We start from the raw sequence: 14,357 nt of genomic DNA, 5'->3' as shown, positions 1-14,357 counted from the left end.
AATCTTCTTGAAGAAGATTGTTCTTCTTCCCCACTAGAATGTAAGCTCCATGAGAGAAAGTACTTTGTTGCTCTTCTTCTCCTCAGTATCCTCAGTGTTAGGACAGTGCAGTGATACTGAATGAGTAAGTGTATATCTTACTCCAGCTTTGCTCTGCTCTTTGTCCATTTTCTGTTTGTTTTTCTCCTTTTTAAGAAAATGTTCACACCACTCTGCATCTCCCTTGGGTAACAACACTTCACAATGGGGAAGATTTCACTTGGCTCTTGCCATTATTTTCCTGCTTAGGCTGGCATTCCCTATGGAGAGGCAGAGGGTAGCAATGGAAATGAGATGGGATTGGAGAAGGAAGACTCATTCCTTCTCTTTATGTGTCAGGAGAGACAATCATACCTCCCTCAGAAGTGTGGAAGATGAAATAGGATGGCACTTGAGGAAAGGCTTTGTAAAATACTCTGTGATGAACATGCTTTTGCTAATAAGAAGCTGACATGCTGATTTGCTTGTCTGCTGTTCAAGGATTAGGGCACCCCAAGTGGGAGCAGTTGGACCCAGGGAGCTGACTTTCATAACCTCCTTCATTCTTCACAACAGTCCTAGGAAGTGGGTGATACTATCCTACTTTAAAGGTGAAGATGCAGGTCTCAGAGATGTAGGATTTTTGCCCAAGTATTATTCATTGAGTAAAAGCAAAGACAGGCTCAGACCTAGGTCCTGTGATGACAGATGTAAACTTCTTGTCACCATCCAACATCTGTCAGGTCGGGTCAGGTGAGAAGTGACCCCTGTATCTTGGCCTCCAGCTTTTGGATGTCTTTGTAATGTGTTACAAAGACATCCTGATCACATTTGTTTGAATGTCTTTGTAATGTGTTAATGTGGGTGCCATTAAGCTTGCACTAGTGTTAGTTGAGTTCATATTAGGGTAGTATTCAATTGATAGATTTTTTTTTTTTCTTTCCTATCAAACACTGCGCAGCTAGTTAGGTCAGAAGTTAGTTATTTTCTTGAATATGCTGATTAAAAAGGGGTTGACATTGAATGACAGAGGAATTGATTGAATAGAGCAGAGCCCGAATTTGCATGTGGACCTTGAGTCTGACCTGGATTTGTAGGTTATTTTGTTACATCCCAAGACATAGAATAGAGATGACCACCTATCCACCCATTCCACTCACATGGAGATTTCACTGTTGAATGTGCTCAGTCCTAACCAAGGCATTCTAGTTTATAGCTTAAGTGAACCTGTAAAGACTCTCCAGTTACCCAACAGGACCTTGTGCAGCTGTGTGTGGAAATCAGGATAATTCCAGTGTTTCTGAGAGTGTTTTAATAGAGCACTGATTACAGATTGCAGGCACCTGGTGGTGTTTTTGTGCTGCGGCTGAAGGGTGCAGTTCCAAAGACAAGAACTGGGCTAGACAGATTCCTATTTTCCCACCCTGTTGTTTACCAGGGCCTGGAATAGGTAGTGAGAAACCTTGTCAACAGCTAATCCAGGCTCATGGTGTGGTTAGTGTGTGCTTTCAGGAGACCACCAACACCAGCACATTGATTCCCAAACTGAGAATGTACATGTGACTTTGCCCAGGGTGTATTCTCCTGCCAGTGGCTCAGAGCCTGGAGACTGTAGGAGAGGCTCAGTTGGAGTCAACACAGAGGCCTGTGGGTTGGAGCTTGGCCAGAGTTACTCTGTGCTTCTTGGACTATCCTGGGCTGTTCCGCTTGGGCAGACCATCATTGCTTTTGGCCTCAATCGCCAAAGGAGAAAACAAGCTGTGAAAATTCAAAGGGAAAAAGGTGATAGCCAAGAGTCAAGGTTTAGAACTCTATGGGCTAGAGGTTTTCTAGTTCAGCACTTAATTTCAGGCCAATTCCCAAGAAAAAAAATTTAATCTGAGAAGAGTCCCCACTGTGATTAATCATGTTTTCTCTTTCTCTGTTCTCATCGTTCCCCCAACACACCACCTGTTCTCACCTTCCACAAATTCAGCACTGCTCTAATATTTTACATTATCATTTCATGTTTCTCTGTTTTTTACTTAAAAAGAGCATTGCAGTGAAGTCGAGAGCAACATTTAACCCTAATATTCGTTTTGCTACTCTTGTTATGTGACTTCAGAATCACCCTCTGGACTTCAGTTTCCTTATGTGTTAAGTGAGATAATTGGATGAGATAGACCATCACTAGGATCACTTCCAGGCATTAAACTTTTAAGCTTTAGAATGCCACATTTCTGCTGTGCCCACACTTTTTAACTGAAGTGTAAGCTGCTGGTGGGTAAGGCCCAAAAGGGTGTCAAGTAATGTGGTTGGTTAGCTTATTTGTGAACGTCTTGCTGAGATCCTTCTCAATAAAGTAAAATGATGAAATTCCCCTTGCGGAACCTTTGAAATTGGTGAAACTCAAGGCATTACTGCTGGAGAAGCTAAGGTTCCTTGGAAGCACTGTCGGCAAAAGATGGAACGGCCAGAAAAAGTGGGAGCAGGGAGGTAACAGGGAGGGTCCAAATTGTGCTTTTGAAATGCCAGAGTGGGGGTAATACAGCAAAGGAAGTGGAAGAGGACTTCCCTTGAGAATCAGCAGAAACCTTTGAAATATATGCCCTTTATATTTAAGCCTTTTCCGGTTTGGAAAATAGCCTGCAAGGCTCATAAAACTGCCTTGTGGCAGCCATCCAAGATCTCAAGAGTTGACTCCTGTTGCAAACTGCTGGTCTCGAAACGATGGTGGTGAGCAGCTGTGATGAGGTTTCCATGGACATTGTCCCCTTTTTGGAGGTAGAGATCTGTTGCAGAATCTCTCTGCTAATGTCAGCTCCCGGTTTCATTTGTAGAATCAAAACAAGCTCTATCCTAATAAGGCTATGTGACTCCTTTGCCAATGAAACAGCATGATATGCACACACGAGATGAACAGATATCCAGAAAGAATGACTTCAAACTACAGCTTGATTTGTTATCTTTGTAGCTGCTGGGCTGGGCTGATAACAATATCTTGTACACCAGAAAGTGTGGCCAATCAGAGGCAAAAGTGCAAAGCAGTTGAATTTGTCTTGTTTTACCTAGAATGCATTCCAGCCTCACCTTTCCATACTTTTCTCATTTCTTCAATATGAGATAGTAAGGAAGAGCAAAGGCTTCTGTAGTCATGTATCTTAGGTTTAAGTCCCTGCTCTGCCCTTGAGCTGTGTGATGCAGGACAATTTACTTAACCACGGAGCTTTAGTTTCCTCATCTGTGAAAGTCTCTCCACCCAGAGTATAAGCATATTAATAAGGAATTTTGAATGCCAAAGTCACATATCTAAGTATATACATCTCTTGTGTCAGAATTTGAGGTAGCTGACAGATGGGGAAAGTGCTTTTGGAGGCTGAGAAGGGAGCCTTTCTATCACCATTCAGATTGTACTGCACTGGCACAAATTCATGAAGTTGACCCTGGGGGAGATCAGTTAAAGTTGGAATTACAGTTCTTGGCCAGATCCTTAATGAGATCAGAAGTGTTCATAAACCTGCTGGAAATTTCATTTGGAAATTGAGGCATTGAAGGGCACAATGTCTTGCCTTTTAAACAAAGTAGGTATGTGTAAAATATCCCCTCAGAGTGTCACATTGCTTCTGTGCCCCTCGCTGCTGTGAAGACGTCATATTGGAGTATAACACTTATGATATATCAATTACAGAAAACTCACTCAAGCTCTTCCAAGAAATTGTAAAGTGGTGATATTCTCCAAATCAGCGATTCAAATAAGGAATATTTCTTTTCTTTTCTTTGGTTTCTTTGTTTTTGTTTTTGTTTTTTTTTTAACACAAAGTCTCGCTCTGTCGCCAGGTTGGAGTGCAGTCACAAGATCTCAGCTCACTGCAACCTCTGCCTCTCAGTTTCAAGCGATTCTCCTGCCTCAGCCTCCCAAGTAGCTGGGACTACAGGTGCGTGCCACCACACCCAGCTAATTTTTGTATTTTTAGTAGAGACGGGGTTTCACCATGTTGGCCAGGAGGATCTCGATCTCTTGACCTCGACCTCCCAACAAATAAGGAATATTTCAAAATTGACGTTTGATTTAGAGAATATTTTAAAGAAGTTTTGCTCTGATTTAAAAAATTTTAGAAAGCACACAAACTTGTTTCAACTATATTTTAGGTTTTTATAGGTTTCAAACTCTTAAAAAATGGAGTTTTCTTTAAAGGCTCATTATTTTTTTACTGTTATATTTTAAATCTGTTCCAAAATAGAAGTAGCTTAAATCTAGAAAACTTAGAATTTACCTAAAGCTTGAGTCAACAAATACCTGATATAAAAAGCTCATGTTATGCTTGCTGGAGAGTTTATGTTTCTGTTTGTTTATTTTTAGTGGCAGATAGATCTTTTTGTTTTGTTTTGTTTTGTTTTAATCTGCAATTTCTGTTATCAATCATACCCTCCCCTAAGGGGAAAACATCTGACCTACTACCTAAACTTTTTACTTCCTTTCATATATGGGTTTAGAGCTTTTTCCTTCTGTCTTTTCTTCAGTGTAAGCAAAAGAAACAAACTAATTCAGCAGGTAGTGCAGAATAGCAGATAATTAAAATGTTTATTTTCATGTTAAGTCAATCTTTATGTGGCTTTTGCCTGTATTCGAACATGGTTGGAATAGATTTGGCTATTTCCAATGCTGTCTGCTATCAGTGATGTTCTCAAGTCAACATATCGTTTTCTTAGTTTGCCAACTAGTTGTTGGATACCACAATGACATGATTGCTCAGTAAAAATTGGGGAATGTCAAAAAGTTGAGCTCTTTTATATTTTTTTCTCTTACTACCTTCCTTTTTTGATGTGGTTCAATTCACTTTTCAAGGTTTGTTCTATGTTTTAGATTGATAATCTTGTCATAATCCATAATATACCAATGAGTGTACTCCAGCCTGGCCTTCACTATGATTTTTTATTTCTACCCATTACTGTAGAAAGAGTACATGGATACTGTAGAACTGGCTTAACTGGTCCTTGGAATTTAAACTTGTGAATGTGGAGATCCTATTAATAGAATCCCTTGGAATGAGTGATCCTTATGAAATCTTCGTCTTACCTCAGTAAATCCTCCAAATGACATATCCTATGTAACTTTTGGTGGTGGTGGTATTTTTTGGCTTTGTCATATCATTTGTGAAAGTTAGGATGTAGTAATTGACAAGAAGGTTAAAAAGTGCACCCACAATGTAAATAAACTTGTGTAAACACAGATCTTATAGTCAGGGTTCTTTGGATATCAAACTTACAAGAAGAATGTGTATACTGAACATATAAACAAGGACAGAGGAGATGAAAATAGTCTAGATTTATAGTTGAAGTAGACATGAGTCATGGGCTCAGAGAATCCTGTGAACATAACGTCTCTTACAGAGGGAGAGTTAGTATATACAGGGAAAAGAAAGCCAATCGGGTCTCATAGTGTTTGACAGTCTGATGGCAGAAAAGCAATACCTCATTTCCTTCCTTAAAGAATTAAACAGTATGACCAGGGCTGTTGTGTATGGTTGTGATGTTTTTACATTGTTCCAGAGTTACTCATATAAGAGAGCAAGCGCAGGCTAACGCGCAGCTGGTGCTGCCTTCACCAGGTTGAAGGCTCCAGCACTGAGCTGCAACTGGACAGAAGCGTACCATTTTCTTCCTACAAAATTCTCTTCCAAGCCTTGTAATTATTCACAGCATTTGCTCGCCTCCCTCACAGCTTTTTGAGGGTGGGAGTTTACTAATTTACTTTGGGGTTCTCAACACTATGCCTGGACTAGAGTTGAAAAGAGAATACAGCCAACTTATAATTGGGTCTCAATAAAATGTATTTTGATATGTCTTCCAGGTTTGTTGGAAAGAATGTGCCTTAAAACCACAATGTTCAAGGAGCACTCCACTGAGATTTTAGTGGAGTAAGAATACTGCCCTGCAGAATCTCTGACCTGTTTCCTTGTTTCAAAATCCAGAGATAATCATATTAATGTTTTGGCAAACTATTTTCCAGACAGATCTTTATGCATGTAAATATACATGTAAAATTGCAAATTCATGGATTCATTTTCTGTTTTATAACCTCCTTGTTTTCACTCTGTATTATTTCTTGGCAATTTTTCCGAGTCAATATCTATCGGTCTGTGCCACAATTTTAAAAGGATGTGTAATGTTCTGTTGGGTGGATGGGCTATACTGTATTTAACCAATGAAGATTGATGGGTATTTAGGTTGTTTATAATGATTTTTTCTTAAAAATGAATCTGAGGTAAGCATGGATTTGTAACACATGGTGTGTGCATTCTCACACCATTTTTTCTAATGGTAGAATTGCTGGCTCAAAAGATTTCAACTCATATTAATCTCTGTTGCAGAGGAATTATAACACTTCCTCATAATCCTTAAACCAATCGGATGGGTTAAAAATGACATGGTTTACCCTTCATAAAAACACGTATCTGGGCTGGGCGCGCACCTGTAATCCCAGCACTTTGGGAGGCTGAGGCGGTGGATCACTTGAGGTCAGGAGTTGGAAACCAGCCTGGCCAACATGGTGAAACCCCATCTCTACTAAAATACAAAAATTAGCCAGGCGTGGTGACATACACCTTTAATTTCAGCTACTCAGGAGGCTGAGGCAGGAGAATTGCTTGAACCCGGCAGACAGAGGTTGCGGTGAGCCAAGATGGTGCCACTGCACCCCAGCCTGGGCAATAGAGTGAGACTCTGCCTCAAAAAACAAACAAAAAAAAAAAAACTCACATATATATCTGAAGAATCTAATTTACAGTTTTGAAGCAAACTTTGGAAAATATATTTAGTGGCTCTCTTGATTACACATTTGGGATTAGATGTAGAAATACTTCGTAAATCATGAAGTGCTATGTAAACTTCAATGATTCATTACTAGGGCTTTACAAAATATTTGCCATGTATACTTGTTCCTGGGGTCTTTTTATTTATTTTATAAATAATTCATTACATACAGGGGGAAAACCCAAAGACAGTGGCTCTGGACCTGGTTGTATAGCAGAATAAGCTGAAGAAGTCATTCAGAAAACAAGTTGCAGGCCCTGGCCCCAGACCCCCCGAATGTCTGTGAGCAGGAGCTGGGCACCCAGGTGATGTTGATGTGTAGTCTTTGGAGTTTCTACTTTAAGATTTTTTTTTTCCTATCTTCAATTATTTTTATAGCAGAACAGATAATGTTTTTAGCTTTTATTCATATTCCCATGATTTTTCATGTTTAGAAATTTCTGGCTCCTTTAAGTATGTTGTTAGAGGATTTGCTGAATGTCTATTGATTTTACCCTAATTTTGTAAAACTTGTGAAGCCTTAAATATGGGTTCTTGGTCTGCTGTTCCCATCTGGTTTCTCACCATGGCAAGCCCATCCAATAGCCCTTGTTGTTTGTAACAATAAAGGGTGATTGAACTTGAAGTGATTGCACTTCTAAGATTTCAGATGTTATCACCAGATTAAAGTTGCCTGTCTATTCTAGTAGCATGTCTGACTTCCTTTTTAGAATCTACTTATAAGAACTATTAGTTAAGAGTAGTAGTTGAATTACATGGAAAAACTGGTTGGTAAACTAAAATTTTTGTCTAATTTATTGTTTATTCACATGTTTACACACCATGAAGAGACTAAAGCTTTCAACTTGAGAACTGTCTTATCAAAGAGAAACATTATCTAGGTAAACATTTTGTTAAAAATCGGTAACTCCTTCTTAATTAAACACTTTTAAAGGGGCTAAATTGGCCTCAGATTATCTCCTTGATCTTAATATATGACATCAGAAAAAATAAAATTGATTTTCTTCGCATAAGAGCTTGTATATTTTCTGACTACCTGTTGAAGTTTTTGAACTTTGGAGCAAAATTACCATTTTTAGATTTCTAGATTTAGTGATATATAATAACATGTGTCTTGTAGCATTTAGTATGTGTATATTGTGGCTTTTAAGGGAAATAATTTAACATTTCTCTATTTAGGTTTTAACATTTACAACATTGGCTTTTTCCTTGTTGAGGTTATTGTGTTTCTTTGTCAATAGCTGAGGCATGGAGAAGAAATGGTTAAGTACAGTTAAGCTTGAATCATATTCATCCTTTGGAATATGACATTGGACAGTGTAGAGGGCTGATTGTGGTAAAGTAAGAGCAGTACTGGAGTCCTTTAGAGGAAGCATCAAAATTATTCAGGCCTGGGATGGTGAAGACCCAAACTAAGGTAGAGGAAGCGAGAATGAAGAAAAGCTAGTCTAGAAATATTAAATCAAATCCACAGGATTTGGTGATTTGTTCGTTATCAGGATTTGAAAGGATTAAGGGACAAGGAAGGGTCTAGGTTAGCTCTCAGTGGAAATGATCAGTCTATAGCTAGGTATATGGGTTTAAAGCCAGAAAGGCACTCTGAGTTGGATGCATGATTAGTGTCATCACATTATAGGTGGGAGTTAAAATTGAATTTGTAGAATTTCAAAAACAAAGTGGTAATGCGAAGAAGTCTAATTTTAGAGAATCTTATTTCTAACTTATTTGGGTTCACCAAACTGAAGTTCCCTTGAAGTAGGACAGACTAGCTGATTTTCCCCCAAAAGTCTTCCAGGGTGACATTATCTTGGTTCTTAATTTCAGAGACTCTGAAACTTGTAATCAGCATGCTGACTTCATCTGCCTTAGTGCTGAGACACATTAACTAGCTTATGAGACTGATGTCTAAAATTCTCGGTTACTCATTTACAATTGGAAGTATAATTGTCACATAGTCTAGAATACTTGTGTGGCACAGCCACAAAGCCAAAACATGGTCAGAGGTTTGCATGTTAAACATGGAATCAGAACAGAGAAGTTAATGAGGTTAGATCAACTATCTAACAGTATTAAGCTAAATAGATGGCACTGTTGCCTTACCAGAAGAGGTTCTTTCTTCTCACATGAAAAATATTTAAGGGCTGTAGACTATACTGCCCTAGAACCACCTGCATGATAATGAATGCCTTAACAATGGAGGTTTTTAATTTGCTGCAGTTCCTACTACTCCTCTTGGTCTCCTGATCACAGAAGACAAATACCAGTTCCACTGGAAACCAAAAATGTTGATATTGGAATACAAAAGCATCTTATGCCTATTCCCCTTTACTTATGTGCTTCATCTACCTGATCTCTGAGGTCATTTGAGTTCACCACTCCTAACCTAAAGGATGGTCTTATTTCCTAGTTACTTGGGCAGTGGAAAGGCATCACACTACAGTAGCCATGCATTAACAAGAGTGGTATGTATGGATGAGATGGCACAAAGTGAGAAGATCAGAACTAACTGTGATTAGTTTTTGCAGCTAACACTTATGGGAACCAGCTGCTTTGACTTGCAAATCATATTGTAGGTTGGTTTCTTGGATGGAAAATTTTGTAATTATACCCTGTAGAAGCAGGAAAAGAAAAGGCTTCCATGGGGTGATATAGGTTGGAGTAACTAGTGGTCATTGGTGTACCATTGCTGTTATATTCATGTTACTTTCTTACAATGGGTTCTCAGCCTTGGGATGGACATTGATTTACCAACACTAAGACGTAAGGCCTGATAAAGCTGCTCAGATGGAGAAAAAAAAATCCTGTGCATTGTCTTCCTATATTCTCTCCTGAAATGATTCATCCTTTCCATTCCCATCACTACCTTTCTGGTCTAAGTTTTAGCTCCTCTCTAGGCTCACAGCATTTAAATTAGATCTCATGCATGCATGGCTGCATGAGAACCAGTTAGAGTTGTTTAAAATACAGATCTCACGATTCTAATTTGGTGGGTATAAAGGAAGGACCCAGGAGTCTGCATTTTTGAAAAGCTCTCCATGCTGAATTCAGATGTACAATCAGATTTGGGATACTCAGAAGTTATTGCTATGAAGCTATAATGGTACCCCTTTTACTTTCTGATTCTTTTCCATCTAATCTGCTGCACATTGCCATTCCCAGGGTGAAATTAAAAACATGTATACATGTGTGCTCCACAGTGGCCTGTTAGTGTCATTGCCCCGAATAAAAACTTTTGATAATTTCACATAGAATGAGTCTGATAATCTCCTAGCAAGTGTCCTTAAGAGTGACGCCTATAAATTCCTCATCCTTGTGATACTTAGTGCAAAATCATCCCTATAAGAGACTGTTTATCCATATGTGGGGGGTCTCATACTGATGGGTGAGAAAGGTGAGGATTTGTAAATAAAGTTGGGTTTCACTTTTACAAATACTTTTGGTATAGATGGCTACATTTACTCAATTTCTACAAGTTCAGAGGGATTTTATCTTTTCATATCATAGTAGGAGAATTAATAAAAATATTTCATTTTTAAGCATTTTTTAATTATTCAGGCAACAGAATAAGTGTTCTGCATGTATTGTTTCATTTAATTCTTTAGTTCCAGAAGGTAGGTGAAGACATCTCTAGGTTGTAGTTAACAAACTAAGGGTCTATAATTTTAAGAGGTTTACCCAGAAATCACGTAAGTCTTAGGTGTTGGAGCTCAAATTTGAACCTGAATTAGTTTGATTCTAAAACTTGTGCTCTGTGAAGAAGTTACTTGCTTTATCTATTCTCTCTTTCTTTTTTGTTCTTGGTCACTGAATATCAGTATAAAAAACAATAGAAGGTCATTTCTATTTCTCACCAGTTTTTAAAAAGAACAGGGTTTCCTAAGCTTGGTAAAACCACATATCTCTTTCTTTCCTTTTTCTGACAGATTTTATATGATAAAATGATAGCTTTCTTTTTCTTTTAACTGCAGTTTTAGAAAACTGTGAGCCTGAGATGAAAAAGCAAAAGCCATGACAACTGGGAAGACGCTGGTCCGAGAATACCTGATGAGACTGGGCACAGTGGCTCACGCCTGTAATCCTAGCACTTTGGGAGACCAAAGCGGGTGGATCACTTGAGATCAGGTGTTCGAGACCAGCCTGGCCAACATGGTGAAACCCTGTCTCTACTAAAAATACAAAAAACAAACAAACAAACAAAAAAACTGGGCGTGGTGGTAGGCGTCTGTAATCACAGCTACTGGGGAGGCTGAGGCAGTAAAATCGATTGAACCTGGGAAGTGGAGGTTACAGTGAGTTGAGATTGCACCACTGCACTCCAGCCTGGGTGACAGCACAAGACTCTGCCTCAAAAAAAAAAAAAAAAAAAAGAGTGCCCAGTCAGCTCAGGACTTTGCTTGCTTTCTACATTGCTTATCAAATGGTTTGAAGCCACTGTGCTACTGGTGGCTTTCTTTTTCACCTGTACCCAAATTGTAAGAGGCAAGTGGCCTTGGAGCTGGAAGATCACCAGTATGTGTTTCTTTCTTAAAAAAAATAAATAGTCACTGATAAATTATAACACCTTGCCTAGGAAAGTCATGGGGTAAATTAGGAAATTCTGTTACCAACTTGTTGGAAATCGTAGCATATCAGCTAGTGATCAGCATATTGAAAAACAGGTCCTCCTTCACTGTTGTCATTTTGTTCTTGGCCAGCATGAAGAACCTGGTGGTGATGATAAAATGTTGGGATTAGAGCACAAGTAGATGTGAGTATTAGATCTATAATTTCTAGGATATCTAGATACATATTCTTTGTGTATGTATAGATAGGTATTCTGTGTCACTAAGAAAACCTACTCTATTACAGAATAAAAACTAGGAGAATTCCTTTGACTAGAAAGATGTTCTTTTTTAATGCATCTCTTTCCTACCAGGAGGTTATAGATGTGAACAGGTTACAGGTAAACAGCTGTGTGGGTAACATTTATGAATCTTGCATTGGGAAGGATGGTCGCATGATCTTTTACCATAAATGATCTGGATTTAAGTGAAACCTCTGATGTAGTTAGCAGTCAATTCCTGGAGAAATGGGACCATATCTTAATTATTTCTTGTATCTCTAATACTAATCATAGAAGTGGCACATAGCAGGCATTTTTGTAACCAGCTGGCTCAATTTTACAGCAGTCTGATCAACTCTTTGAGCTTCTGTTACTGTAGATAGCTATGCTGTTGATCCATATGCAGGATCTCTGATACTCTGCATCTCCAACCCATGGGCCCTCTCTGTGCCTTTAATTTTGATTTGTTGAATTGCCTGAACAAATACCTATTCATGGTTAAGGCACAGACTATTTATGACTAGGATGATAGAATAGAGAAAGTTTACTCAAGTTGCTGTTGAATCTTTTTGGATGACAGGCTTAATATTTCAGATTGACCTTGAACATAATAGATATTAATAAGCAGAGTTAAGACCATTGGTGAAGTACAACTTTTAGAAAACTAAATATAACATGGGGGCTATGCATTTGTATGTTTTGGGGGGAACTCACTGTGAGTCAGCATCATACTGCTTTATTTTCTTAATTATTGGGCATCCACTGCCAGTTAACCAGAGGAGCATAACATGTGGGAGCTGCAGGGTAACATTTCCAAAATACTTAGCATTAGTCAGATATGTTTTTAGAATTTTGTATCCATTTTGGCTGAAGGAAAATGTGGAGTGTTTGTCAAGGGTACAGAGCATGGTAACTAGATGCAGAGGAGCACTGCAAAGTAGGACCCATTGGAAGAAGCTAATAAATAAGAATTCATTACTTAGCGTGATCAAAGGCAGAAGAAGGGTATTAATTTAATGGTCTTCTGTTGCATGTATAGTTATTGTGTAGAAGATGATATAATTATTTCCATTATGAATGGAATTAGGGAAATGGATTTACATTAAAGGAGGTTTTGAAGGGGCATAAAGAATTTCTTGATGCTAAGGACTGTTGGATAGTGGAAAGACTTGTCATCTGGAATTGTGAAATCATGTTCCTTACAGAATAGGAATAGAGTGGGTGCTCCTTGCCAGTTAGAGGGAGGTGCAGTTGGGGTAGTAATTAACAAACTTTCCAGATCCCAGTTTGTACTACTCATCTCATATTGTGTTTGACATTTTTGGAGAATAAGTACCCCATTTTTGTTTGTATTTTTTCATAGTTATTGCAAGTATGAAGACCTTGCTTATTAATGTTTCTATAATACATTTCAAGCAAGTATGAGATTAAACTGCAAATTGAAAATTACTTCACCTGCAAATTCACTGGCTGCTGATTCTTGTATGAGCCCTTACAATGTTGTCAATTCCAACTTTCCTTTCTTTTGCTTCTTTAGAAGATTCACTGCCTGCTGTACTCGCTTGTTCTACAATGAGTGCCAAATCTGCTATCAGCAAGGAAATTTTTGCACCTCTTGATGAAAGGATGCTGGGAGCTGTCCAAGTCAAGAGGAGGACAAAGAAAAAGATTCCTTTCTTGGCAACTGGAGGTCAAGGCGAATATTTAACTTATATCTGCCTGTCAGGTAATGAGAACCAGATATTAATATTATTAAAATAACTTCTATTTTAAAACAGTTAATTCTGAGGTATCCAGGAGGTTTACATTCAGGTCTGTAAAAGGTTTTGTAGGTATCTGCACTCTCTTGCTGCTTTTCCCTGTTTCTCTGGTCTTCCTGTTTACTGGTGACACCTCTGTTTCTGAGGTTGCCATGTATTGGAAAGGTAGTGAAGTTCAATTCGGATGTATTTTCCAGTTCATTAAGAGCTTTTGTAAAATGTTTCACAGACTTGTTTGTCCATACTTGCCTTCACTGAGACACTGACAGAGAATGGGCTATCCTCTGGAATTCTCTTTTTAGAACAGTTCCTGGTATCTGGATAATTGTCATTACTCACAGCTTGACTTTCATTAGCTTTGTTTTTCTAGACAGTTGCCAATAATCAGTAATCACTTGTCTTAAGATAAATATTGGCACTTTGTGGAATGTGATAAGGTCGATTCAGTTCACAAGTCATTGCTTTGCCTGACAGCCATTGCCTTGTCAGGAAGAGGCATCTGTTTTATTAAGCTTAGACTCTTGTTGGGTTTTTTTTTTTTTTTCTCTCTTTCTGTTTGTGATTATAGGAGATCTGTGGAATTTACGATGGATTCGTATTAAGATTGTTGAGGTAAAATTTGGATAAATTTTTCATGGAGTTATGGGTGATGCTAATCTAAACACCTGGGGCATTTATGATATTTCTGATAATATTTCTTGTATGGAGTGATGGGAGATTTAAGCTTACTTTAGTTTATCTTTGTAAAAAATTTCCTTCAATTGTAGTTTTGGGAATCAAACTTTACTTTTTTGGACCCCTTTCTAGCTTTCTAAAAAATTAAACCTTTGATCATTTATCAGAATTTATTTTAGGGTAAAAGTAACTTTTCTTTTTTTTTTCTGAGACAGAGTCTCGCTCTGTCGCCCAGGCTGGAGTGCAATGGCCAGATCTCAGCTCACTGCAAGCTCTGCCTCCCAGGTTTA

The 14,357-nt window shown here is 38.4% G+C and overlaps 1 long non-coding RNA gene across 1 annotated transcript in view; it reads left to right on the top strand.

Annotated features, from left to right (window-relative positions):
• The window catches only part of LOC105550457, an 85,731-nt gene extending 72,373 nt beyond the window's left edge, over positions 1-13,358 (top strand). The window contains exon 3 of the long non-coding RNA XR_001007723.1: positions 13,173-13,358. This is a non-coding gene — a long non-coding RNA (uncharacterized LOC105550457). The remainder of the gene's footprint in view (positions 1-13,172) is intronic.
• The last annotated feature ends 999 nt before the right edge of the window (positions 13,359-14,357 follow it).

This window comes from Mandrillus leucophaeus, unplaced genomic scaffold, assembly GCF_000951045.1.
Source record: "Mandrillus leucophaeus isolate KB7577 unplaced genomic scaffold, Mleu.le_1.0 Scaffold487, whole genome shotgun sequence".
Classification (NCBI taxonomy): domain Eukaryota; kingdom Metazoa; phylum Chordata; class Mammalia; order Primates; family Cercopithecidae; genus Mandrillus; species Mandrillus leucophaeus.
The sequence above is the reverse complement of the archived record's forward strand: the minus strand, read 5'-3'. Positions and strand labels throughout refer to the sequence as shown.